The sequence below is a fragment of the Nematolebias whitei genome, chromosome 14, assembly GCF_014905685.2.
Source record: "Nematolebias whitei isolate Nwh7 chromosome 14, NemWhi1, whole genome shotgun sequence".
Classification (NCBI taxonomy): domain Eukaryota; kingdom Metazoa; phylum Chordata; class Actinopteri; order Cyprinodontiformes; family Rivulidae; genus Nematolebias; species Nematolebias whitei.
The window spans coordinates 3,235,520-3,248,241 of NC_056511.1; the positions used below are offsets into that span (position 1 = coordinate 3,235,520).

Sequence of the window (12,722 nt, forward strand, 5' to 3'; positions counted from 1 at the left end):
CACGGTTCACCTGCAGGGACCGCACGGTTCACCTGCAGGGACCGCACGGTTCACCTGCAGGGACCGCACAATTCACCTGCAGGGACCGCACGGTTCACCTGCAGGGACCGCACGAGTCACCTGCAGGGACCGCACGAGTCACCTGCAGGGACCGCACGATTCACCTGCAGGGACCACCCGAAACGCCCACAAGGACCGCACAATTCGCCCGGGCCATGTTAATAAAAAGCACTCGTCATCGAGGAACGCCACCCAAGAATCATCAACTGTGTTTTTAAATTGAAGTAATATTTGCATGGATGTAGATTTGAAATGGAAATGATTAATAAAAGTTTTTAAATAAATTGTTTGTTTACATATTAACAAGCTTGTCCAGGGTCAAAGGTCAGAGTCAGTGCAGTGCGTTAATGTGATTCATGATTCGTTTAAAAATACAAAGCAGCGGACGGTTGTGAAGTGATGCTCTCATCGAGTTTTTGAAAGATTCAGACGGGATCAAAGTTTCAGTTTGTTGTGAACGGCTCCCGTCGTAGACGAGTGGTCGAAGGGTTAACTTCACCACAGCTGCCCCGTTCCCTGCTCAGGAGCTCCAACATGAAGAACTCGTGGTTCAGCAGTCAAAATGAAATGAAGTCCTAACATCTGTTTTATGAGCAAGCGATAAATACATGTTAAGTAAGCAATAAATTATTGTTAAGACATAAATAACATGTTAAATAAGTAATAAATAAATGTTAAGTAAGCGATAAATAAATGTTAAATAAGTGTTAAATAAATGTTAAATAAGTGATAAATAACATGTTAAATAAAAGATAAATAACATGTTAAATTAGAGATAATAAATGTTAAATAAGAGATAATAAATGTTAAATAAGAGATAATAAATGTTAAATAAGAGATAATAAATGTTAAATAAGAGATAATACATGTTAAATAAGAGATAATAAATGTTAAATAAGAGATAAATAACATGTTAAATAAGAGATAATAAATGTTAAATAAGAGATAAATGAAATGTTCTCAGTTTTCAGTCACATGATTAAATTCATCAACACTCGAGTTTCTCAATGTTTTGGACATCTCTCGCTGCGTTACGAGTTTCAAACAAACAAACTGAGCAGCATTTTTAATTTTTAACAATGGATGGAATTGGAATGGAGATGAATGGAGGAAGAAGTAAACCTAAATGTTTTTGGTGTGAGATGTTCAAAAGGGCAGGCGTTACTGTGGAGAACAGAGGGAGGTTTGTGTTTGTCCAGCGCAGAATGACGGATGCTGGTGGGTGGAGGCAGCAGTTTTTTATCCACCACCCTGTGCAGTGGAGGAGCCAGGGGGTGGCCAGCGATGGCCTTGCCCCCCATAGATTAATCTTTGGCCACCCCAGTCATTTGAGGAAACTATACTTTTAAGGTATATGAAAACTAGAAAGCATAGTTTCCTCAAGTGATAGCTGCGGTCAGTTTACATATATGTATGGTGGCAGCCATCTTGGATCTTGAGAGTAACCTGTCTTGCATCTAAATGCAGCCACACACAAAAAAGGAAGTTTGTGTTTCTCTTATTCTTTAAATTTACGTTCTTACAACACGAACAGACGGAGTGTTTCCAGTTCCCTGTTTGCTCGTTGACGAGGGACAAAGAAAGGGATCAGATTAGATCAGCATTTAGTCCAACGTCTAAAATCGACTGGATTAATGACATTTTTGTGTTTGATTAGCTGTGGCAGCCATCTTGCACACTTGGGTGTTGTTATTTCTTTTACCTGCCTAAGAACAGTAGCTGAAATTTAGCTACTGAGTTCATTCCGGTGGGTTTATATTGGTGTGTCATGCAGAAATGTTGATGGATGTGTACTTTAAACAAATAAATGAAATGAATGGAGTCGACTCAAAGACGATGATTCCTTACTGAAGAATTCATATATCCTGCAATGGATGAGATATTTTGCTAACAGACATGCACACCCACTGCCCACCTTGCATGACAGGCAGCAAAGATAAAGTGATTTTAAATCATAACGCTCGAGTGTTTATCCAGGGTGGTAACAAATAAAAAATCTGCAGCTTCTTTTTTCAAACAGAAATATTTATGAATTTTAAATCCTCCTCCGTCTTCCCGTTGGCCGTCAGCCAAACTCTGCTCGTTTTTTTGTTTGTCTTTCCTAAAACGTGCCGACAGCTGGGGGGTTTACACAAACTCATCTTTTATTCGTGCGAAACAGGAGAATGACATTCATCTCATTATCCGTCACCGTTATTCTCCCGCCTGCTTTACAACGCACGAGCAGCCGTTTGTGAGATTCTCCGTGCGTTCTGAACGACTCCAGATAATCTGGGATCACAGCACAATGCTAAAATAATTAGCTCGACGGGAGGATGCAATTAGTGGAATATTGTTCATACAAAAGACACGTCTGACTGTGTGGAATATTACGAAGCAGGCCGAGTCAAACGAACCGCTGGGTCGAGACACGCGTGTTCACCGGAGTGGAAACCGCTGGCAGCTGTTTGTTGTTTGATTTCTGTTCTGCTCCACAAGAACGTCGACACTTCGGCTAATCAGTGGAGGAGGCAGACACTCAGCCGAACAACGACAAACCAGCAAGTCGGCGTTCTCTTCTGACTTTTACAAGAGCGAGCGGTGACACGTGAGCCGAATGCTTCTGATGATTAGCATGAAAAACAGGAGCAACGCGTGGTTTGAAAAGAAAAAACATTAACGAAAAACTTTTTAAAAATGTAGCTGTTCCTGCAAAAACACGGCAGGACGTCTGAGCATGAAGGAGATGAGGTTCAAACAAGCAGAACGGGAGCTAAAATCAGCAAAACGGCAGATTAAATTAGCTAAAATTTGTTTAATTGTAGCTGAAAACTAAATGTAGCTTAATTCTGCTAAACTGTAGCTAAAGGCTAAACATTGTGACGGCACACAGAATGCCAACATAAGCTAAACAGTAGCTAAACGCTATGTTTAGCAAAATTTTAGTTAAGAGGTAATGTGTTGCAAAAACCTAAAACAAGCAAAACTTTAAAATCAGCAAAACAGCAGCTAAAATGATAAACAGGTAAAAGCTTATTGAAGCAAAACCATAAAGACATAAAATTAGCAAAACTGTAGCAGAAAACAAAATGTAGCTAAAATGAACAAAACTATCAAAGAACTAAATGTAGCTATATCAACAAAACAGTAGCTAAAGATATCCTGATGCTGCTCAATAATCCAGGTAGAAAAATCTAAAAAAGTTAAATCTGGTCCTCTGGACATTCAAAAAAACAAAACAAAGCTAAAGTAGCTAAAGTAGCTAAAGACTTAAATGTCAAAAACCATTGATAAATGCTAATATCAGCAACACAATACATAAGCGCTTAAATTAGCATAATGATAGTTTAGAAACAAATTTAGCTAAATTAACAAAAAACTAAAACAGGCAAAAACAGAAATCAGCAAAACAGAAGCTAAACCTACAAATCCAAAAAAGGTAAAAGGTAAATGATGCAAAACCACAGTTAAGACTGTGGGGGAATGGTGGCGCAGAGGGTAGAAGATGGGCCTGTGATCGGAAGGTCTCAGGTTCAACTCCCGGTACCGTTAACATCAAAATGTGGGTGGAAAAGGTGAAACACCCACACCTGCCTCCACCCTCATTTGCTCCACCCTGGGCCCCTGAGCAAGGCCCTCAACCCCCACCATCTGCTCCTAAACAGGTTTCTGTTGAAAATGAGTTCTCGTGACTCAATGAGACTACCTGGATAAATAAAGATAAATGGAAAAAAAATAGACTTTAAATCAGCAAAACTGCAGATAAAAACTAAATATTGCTAAAAACAGAAAAATTACAGCTAAAAACAAAACACAGCTAAAAACAGAAAAACTGCAGCTAAAAACAAATCACAGCTAAAATCAGAAAAAACTGTAGCTAAAATAATACTACAGCTAAAATAAAAAAAACTAGTTAAAAACAAATGACAGCTAAAATCTGAAAAACTAGCTAAAAACAGAATAATTGCAGCTAAAGGCTAAAAACTGAAGAATCGTGGTTAAATGCTAAAATTAGCAACATAAAAGCTATGAACTATAATTGGCAAAATAGTAGCTAAAACCTAAAATGTTTGAAGCAGGTAAAAGCTAAATTCAACAACAGAGTAGCTAATGGCAACACAGTGTTTCATCATCACAGACACGCCCTTGTCTTTGTGTCCATTTGTCTTCTCACCCTAACTTTACCAACGTCCGTCTGTTGGTTTGTCTCTGTCCAACAGTTCTGATGTCCTTCAGATTAAAAATCAGTAAATGTAGACGTTTCATTCAGACGAGGCTTCTGCTCCAACAAGACCCAGAGAGAAGAGACGGAGACTAACACTAGCTCAGTCTCTGTGTGTCTCTGGATGTCCTCAATGTCTGTGTCCCTGAATTTCACTGAATGTCCCCGAGTGCCTGTGTGTCTTCGAGTGATTCTGAGTGTCCCTGAATGTCTCTGTCTCTCTTTGTTTCCGTCTTCCTGTACGTCTGTGTTTGTTGGAGGCAGAGGCCGTGAAAAATATTGTTGGAGAAAAGAAGCTGCTGAGAGAAAGACAAAGAAACAGAACGGCTCAAACACACACACACACACAGTCCTCTCACACACACACACACACACACACACACACAGTCCTTTGACACACACAGTCCTCTGACACACACGCGTATAATCACAGCAGTGAGCAGATGTAGCCGACCTCACCGAGAACAAACAGCCGAGGGAATTTAAGTCCCAGAAAAGCCGTCCTAATCACTCAACACTAATTCACAGGAAATGAGAGTGGACGCCGCGTTAACCCGGCTCTCCGGTGGACGTCCGTGTCCTCCCACCTCGCCACCGCGTTCATTCTCATCTTATTTTCTGCTCCAGATGAATTCATGTGCACTTTGAAGAGCAGCTTCAGGTTGAAGCACGTGAGCAGAAACAAATTTTAGCTTCAAGTTTCAAGTTTGATACCTGGCTGAACGCCACTTTCACTTCCTGTTTGCCCACAATCCCTCTCTCTTTGTTTTTTCTGTTCAACATCTGTGGAACATCTGGATGCGCAACTAACTGATAACAATTGACTACTTTTAGTGAAACCTTCAGATGTTATTAGATACGTCTCCAACTGACGATCTGTTAGAGTCGATCCAACAACATGGCCGCCACGACTAATAGTCATTTTTACAAATATGAGCTACACAGTAGCTAAATGCTAAAAGCCACAGTGGACAAGCTAAAAGCCACAATAAGCTACCTAAAAGGTAAAAGTAACAATGCAAAAGCTAAAACTAAAATTAGCAAAAGGTAATAGTAGTAGTAAAATGGGAGCTATAAGAGGAGGGTAGTATAACAGTAGCTAAAGGCTAATTTTTTTCAAAAAGCTAGCTAAAGTTTAAATGTAGAAAGGTAGTCAAATGTAGCAAAATATTGTTTAAAAGAAGCAAAAGACTGGCTAAAAAGAGAAAGCAGCAAAACACTAGCTGAAATCAGCAAATGTTAGCTAAAAGCTAAAAGTAGCAAAACATTGGCTAAAAGTAGCAGAAGGCTGCCTAAAAAGTAAAAGTAGCACAGCAGAAGTTAAAGTTTAAAAAGCAAAAAGCTAGCTAGTAGTAGCAAGATGAAAGCTATTAGGTAATGGCAGCAGAACAGTAGCTAAAGGCTAAAATCCACAATGGGCAAGCTAAAAGAGGCAATAAGCTATCTAAAAGGTAGAAGTAACAGTGCCAAAACTAAAAGCTAAAATTAGCAAAAGGCTGTCTAGAAATAGTAAGATTGTAGCTATAAGGCAAAAGTAGTATAACAGTAGCTAAAGGCTAAATTTGTCAAAAAGCTAGCTGAAATTTAAATGTATAAAATGGCTAGCTAAATGTAGAAAAATAGCTAAACGTTTCAAACGGCAAGTTATAAAAGGCAAAAGTTTACCTGAAATGTAAAAGTAGAAGAAGAGTAGCTAAAACCTAAGAATAGCTAAATGCTAGCTAAAAGTAAATCTGTACCTCTAAGGTGATGGAAGCATTACAAAAGCTATAAGTTGTAAAAGGCTGGTTAGAAGCTAAAAGCAGCAGAAAAAGACAATTAGAGTCTAAAGCAGATTTCTAGGAGAACAACATTTTCCATTAAAAATATTTATATAAAATCAAAACTCTGTTTAACAAGTGCTCTCCGTACAACAGCCGAAGGTTTGGGCAGGACTACCAGAACACTGCAGGACAAAATGAATCCTCCGGTGGGTTCAACATGAACTGCCTTCATACAATCTTTAGTTTTATCAGGGCTCTGGTCTCCTTCGCCCACATTTCTAAACTGAAGCTTCACATTTTGACTCTAGAGGGAAATAAAATCAGCCGATAAACTCGTTCTGAACATTAGCAGCCTTCAGCAGGCCTGGACTGGAAAAGGTCTTCACAATAATACCAGTCGCTCTACGGTGAATGAAAATGCCACGTTAGCATGGAAGACGTCACCTTTCCTGCCCGGACCGACTCGTTAGACTTCGCGGGGCCGATTTTTGTATTTTTCTGTCTCCTGTTGAGAAGTTCCAGCAAAAAGGAAGAAACGTTCCTCCAGGGAAATAAGACGAGACGGCAGGGCCCCTCGAGGCCTGTGTTGGACTTTTTAAACTTTCTGCAGTGACGTGAAGAAGAAACAGAATCGGGAGCAAAAGCTTTGAGTTTGTCTCATTTTAAAGTTTATTGTTGCCAGAACCTGAACCTGCGCCACGATTTGATCCCGACGTCTAAAACTCAACAAATGTCTCAGTTACTGCATTAAAGACGAAACGTTCTTCATCGTTTGGTGGTTTTATAAGAAACTGACATTCCATGTTTCTAATCTGACCTTTTCAAATGAACTGATCTGTAGAAATTAATCATCGTTGTAGGATTTTTCAGTTTTAATTGTTTTGTATATTAAAACCGTTTAAATTTTATTTTATTCTCGTGTTTTGATCTGTGCGCTCAGTTTGTGTTTTAAAGCTGCACTAGTTGAAAACAGACGACAAGAGAAAGTAATCAGTGTTTTATAATAATAATATTGATAATAATAATAATAATAATAATAATAATAATAATAATAATAATAATAAGAGTGCTTTAGCTCATCTTTATGACTATAAAGAACTGGATGCATCTTTCTCTTGAGGTTTGGTTAAAAAATATATATATTTTTTGTTTCTATTAAAAAATTATTTTTTTTAGTTTCTATTAAAAAAAATTCATATCTTTAACATAAATATTCATAGATACAGAAACGTTAGTTTTCTGGTTTATTTTCACTCCTTGAATTAAAACTAGAGCACGGCTGTTATTGAAAATGTCAAAAAAGGACAAAAATCTTAACTAAAACAAGAAAAGTTTACAAAAATAATAAAGAAACGTCTCATTTAGGTGAGATTTAATTGATATTAAACATCATCCTCAGGACATAATTTGTCACAAGAGCAAAAAGCAGCCAGACCCCGAGAGTTTTCTTTCGGTCTGATCGTCATTTAGATCGTGTTCGTTGCAACACTTCAGTGTTTTTATAAGTGAAGCGTCCTCATCACATTTGATTCTTTTCTTTCTGTTTCTTCACGTCTCCAGATTTAAAAACAAACGAGCTGAACATCCTGATGAGCAGCTGAAGCCGAGTGCTGACCTTGAACATCTGGACACCACACAGCCTGGATGATGTTCAGTAAAATAAAATAAATAAACTGCTGCTAAAAAGAGATCGTTACACATCTGGGGAGGATGGACGCCGGACACGTCCAACTGGGAGGAGACCCCGGGTAGACCCAGGACACACTCCAGTGTGTCCTGGGTCTTCCTGGGGTCTCCTCCCAGTCGGACATGTCCGGAGCACCTCCTTTGGGAGGCGTCCAGGGTCCATCCTCACCAGATCCCTGAACCTCCTCGACTGATAAAGTAGACGATGAAAGTTGTGGAAGGAAACAGGAAGTGCTTGTGTGATGTCATAACTCCAACAGGAAACACTTCAGAAACAAACACGCACGAGGACGTTCAGCTCAGGATTTATTCCGACACGACTCCAAGTGTCCACACAGCAACAGTTTGAGGCTTACTTTCTGCTCCTCCTTTCTGCCTTCCTGACAGGTATATGGTTACCACGGTAACCATAGAAAGCTACTCGTGTTAAACTCTGTTCTCTTTACTCTTCTTCTACAGTTTTTACACACCGAATCGTCAGCCACTTGTTAAATTATATAAGATTATTACAGATTAAAAGCCCCAAATTAAATGGATTGACAGCAGCTGCGTTAACCAGAACCGTTCCAATGTCGAGCAGCTGACGGCCACAGTGACCAGTAAGAACCAGTTGATCAACTTTAATGAGATTCTTTTCTCCTTTTCAGTAACTTGGAACAACGACGGACAGAAGATTCAGGAGCAGATGAGTGGAGCAGAACTGTTACCTGCACAGGTGAGTCGGATAAGAGGCGGCTCAACGTCCTGTCTGCAGGATGGACGGGACCACCTGGGACCACCTGGGACCACCTGGGGCCAGAACCTCTCCCGTCTGCTTCCTCTGAAAGCCCACAGAAGACTGGAGGTGGAGAGCCTCCCCCCCGCTACCTCTCTTTTCTGTCTCTCGTCAGATCACAGACCCCCAGAGACACAATTACCTGCTTCTCCTGTTTTACCTCACCCCACACCCCCCTCCGTGTCCTCCCCCATCCCCAGCACTTCACAGACAAGTCAATTTGTGCTGCAGCCTCAGGATCTTTCTGCTTTTCCACGAACACCAAACTTTGGTCTCTTGCTCTCTCTCTCGCTCTCTCTCTCGCTCTCTCTCTCTTACTCTCTCTCTCGCTCTCCCTCGCTCTCTCATCTCAGCTCAGAGGACGGACACTTGGACATAAATGTCTCATGTGACTGGGCGTTTGGAAGACATTAAACGTGCTGCATCAATGAGGAGTCAACTCAACAACCTTCAGTATTTCTGGCTACACTTTAGAAATTAATTAAAATATTTTTAGCACAAAAAAAATTAAAATCTGAGATGAAAAATGTTGGTTTTAACAGAATGAAAATATGAAATTATACAATCTGTATGTCGACAATAATAAAACATGCATTGAATAGGAAGTAAAACCAAACTTATCACGTTTATCCAGTAAAGCTGCACAATTTTGTTGTTTTGCATGAATTTTAATCTTATTTTGCACAATTTTAATAGTTTTGTAGGCGTCAAACAATAATTTTCTTGTGGTTTTTCTTCCCTTCAGATTGTATTTTTATTTTAAAGAACATTTCTCAGGATGTGATCATTAATCTTTATGTATCTGAAGCCTAGAGTGGATTTTTCTGCAGGTTTTCTTTGGATTCACTCCTTTGTGATTGATCTAAAAACACGTTTTCTCGTATTTTGCTTCCATCTTTGGACGAGGTAGCTCAGTGGTCAGTGCTGTGGTCTCAGCTGCAGGTTTGAGCCCAGGTTGCTGTAAAATACTGAGTAAAACAAAGACCAGAGTTTTGTGAGGGTCAGTGGCTGTGGCGACCCCTGGAGAAAGGAGCAGCTGAATGAGGGAAATGAAGTTTGGCTTTAATCTCTGAGATAAAACAAAACTCTGCACAGAGACCAGACTTTCATACAGAAACTCAAACGCTGCACAACTCCGCCCCATCACAGAGTTTGAACAGGTCGGGATGCTTCTGGTCAAACACAGAATAAAATCACTGAACCACAGTCACACTATCGGACTGGTTGGGGTCCAAAACCCTTCTGGACGGTCCTCTCTTGGTTACACTGATGTCACAACATCAAACGAGCTCTCTAAACTTTCTATGATCCATTTCTAGTAAATATAATTTTAAATCTTGGGTCAAGAGTTTTCTACTTGGCTTCATTCTTATTTGTTTTTGTCCATCATCTCGGAGCGAAGAGAGGGAGTTGGAAACACCCTCCGTCCGTCCGTCTGTTGTGAGCATAACTTGAAAAATAAGCACCGTGTTGCTACATCTAGGTGTAAGAAAGGCTCCTTCCAGCAACTGGGCTGCCACGTCAAAATCCAAGATGGCTGCCACCATATATGTGTATATGTGAAACTAGTGAGCTGGATGACTTGAAAATAAAGATTAATCATGGCCGCCCTCCGGCTCTACCTCTACAGTTGTGCCAGTATCCATTACTCTGCACCTCCTCCGTCACTCTGCACCTCCTCCATCCTCCTCCACAGTGTAACTCCTCCCCACTTGAATATCTTGCACCACAAACATTTAGGTTTACTTGCATTGCAAAGCTACAAACATTCACTACTCAAATCCCTCAGCGACGGGGACGTCCGCTTGTTGTTCTTCAGTTTCAGAACTCTTCATGTATATTTTCGTGAAAATGCAAATCGTTAGTTGTTTATGTTAATCTTTATACTGGTGTTTACTGTGAGTTTTATTTTTCAGTTTAATGTTTCTGTCCCTATTTTTGTCATTTGGATCCTGTACTGGAATTAAGTGTTTTCACTATTTAGTAGAGCCCAACCGATAGACCGATAGGGCCGATAATTTAGGCCGATGTAGACATTTGGGGACATATCGGTATCGGTGATAATTGTCCCATTATGCGCTGATATAAGCGCGTCTAATTTTCACCCCTAAAATGCTGGAACTAGCTGTAATTGTACAATGTGTCCAGCAGAGGGCGTATAAAGACTACTTTTACGTCATGGCCGTTCACTTAAGTTTCACTTTCAGCACAGTCGAAGCAGCGAGCAATACTGTGTAGTGTATTGTGTGGAACAGTTCATGGTTAGCTACGTGCCTCTCAAGTTAGCAAGCTAACATTTAGATAACCTAGCATAGGCTATTGCATTGAAAAACTTTATCCAGAACAATAAATCTAATGTAGAAGTAAAATATATCTGTGTTAGTAACATTATCTTTACTGTCCTCATTGAAATACATCGTCTGTAATCTTTACTTCTCTGCAAAGAAAAATAAACTCTGCAGAGGTCAATACTAATTCGACCTTCACCATATGTGACTGATTGTTTAAACAATGAATAGGGAGGGATGTTTCTTTGTTGAATTTATATTTTGTAACACTCTTGATAACTTTATGGAGAACGGTGGAGGATGGAAATGTGAACGCACGTTTTTATGACCAGTGCTCCACTTGTAAACCTGCTGTGGGACTATGTATGGAGTGGATCTGATTAGATTAGCTTCATGGTTGCTAACAGGTAAATAAACAAGCTCAGCTCCACTCGCTGTTTTCTTAGATTCTCAAGGGTGGAAAAAGCTCAAAGATTTTCAGCCATCGTATCGGTTGTCGGTCGCCACCTTCCTGAGTTTGAACTAAAATTATCTAGAAATGATGAAGTCGTAGCCGTTTGGTTCAGTCTCTAAGGGTGTGTGTTGAGGATGACTCTCAGCAACTACCACACCAAGTTTACACTCGATATCTGCGTGGCTCGTTGAGTTATCGCCGTCGATGTGCATCTGGTGGCCATCTTGAAATGGGTTGGCTCACACTGTAACTTGTAGCTGTCCACCCAGTGATTAGTCAGTGACTTTCAGAGATACGCTCCAAGAATTAATTCAAAGTTTAAAATGGATCTTACGCGAGACTGCTGCTTCACAACGACTTATTTAGGAAACAGGAAGCTCAGCGGCCCCGGAGCAGAAACGAAACAATCCAAATCGTGTTTTTGACCTGGACGTTCAGCAGCTCTGTGTGAGTTTGTGTTCTGGATGTGCTCAGACAAACCTGCACACTACACAACCATCCTACACAGCAGAACACACCTGCTGTTAAAGGTGATCCTAGTTTTTACCACAAAACACCTGCAGAGCAACACATCCAGCCAGAATCACCGCCGCCACACGGCCTGAAGAGGACGGTTTGTGGAGAGAGCGGCAGCAAACAGAAAAACACACACAAATATTTGAATGTCTGCTTTTCAGCCACCATCTCCCTGATCAAACAACCCAGACTGTTTGTGTCACAAAGGTGGTCCAGTTCTTAGCAGAGCGCATCGCCATAGCAACAGGTGCTGGAAACCCAACCCGCAGTGGAGTGTTTTCCATCGAAGACATCAACAAAAGCACAAACCTACAAGTTTTTACTGGAAAATGGAGGGAAGAAGACGTTTGCTGGTCCAGTCTGAGTCGGATCGGTCCGACTCTTTCTGAGAAGGGGATAAACTGCAGCCGTTCATTCGTGAACACAAATCATCATTCAGGACCAGGAACTTCATACTGTAAGAAGAAACAGTACACCAATGTCCTGGTCGCTGAGGGGTATGAAGAGTGAGTGTTTGTAGATTTAGGAGTGTTTTTCTGGACAGGAAGTGAACAAGGAATGAAGTAAACCTAAACGAAGTTGGTGCAAAAGGGTAGAAGTTACACTGCAGAGAAGAACAGAGGGAGTTTTTTTTATTATTCACCACCACGTGCAACGATGGAGCCAGTGGGGGGGGGGGGGGTGTTCAACGGTGGCTGTGGCCCCCATTGATTAATCTTCAGCCACCCGAATCCTTTGAGGAAACTATACTTTTAAGCAATAAAAAACTAGAAAGCACAGAATCCTCAAATGATCAGTGGCCAGTTTACACACATGCATACATATACATACATGTACATATGTATATATATATATATATATACATACATATATGTATGTATGTATATGTATGTATGTATATGTATGTATGTATGTATGTATGTGTATATATATATGTATGTATGTATGTATGTATGTATGTATGTATGTATGTATGTAT

General features: G+C 40.3%; 1 protein-coding gene across 1 annotated transcript in view; it reads right to left on the bottom strand.

Annotated features, from left to right (window-relative positions):
* LOC119420382 (polypeptide N-acetylgalactosaminyltransferase 10) overlaps positions 1-12,722 on the bottom strand; it is a 64,044-nt gene that overhangs the window by 47,086 nt on the left and 4,236 nt on the right. The window lies entirely within an intron of this gene.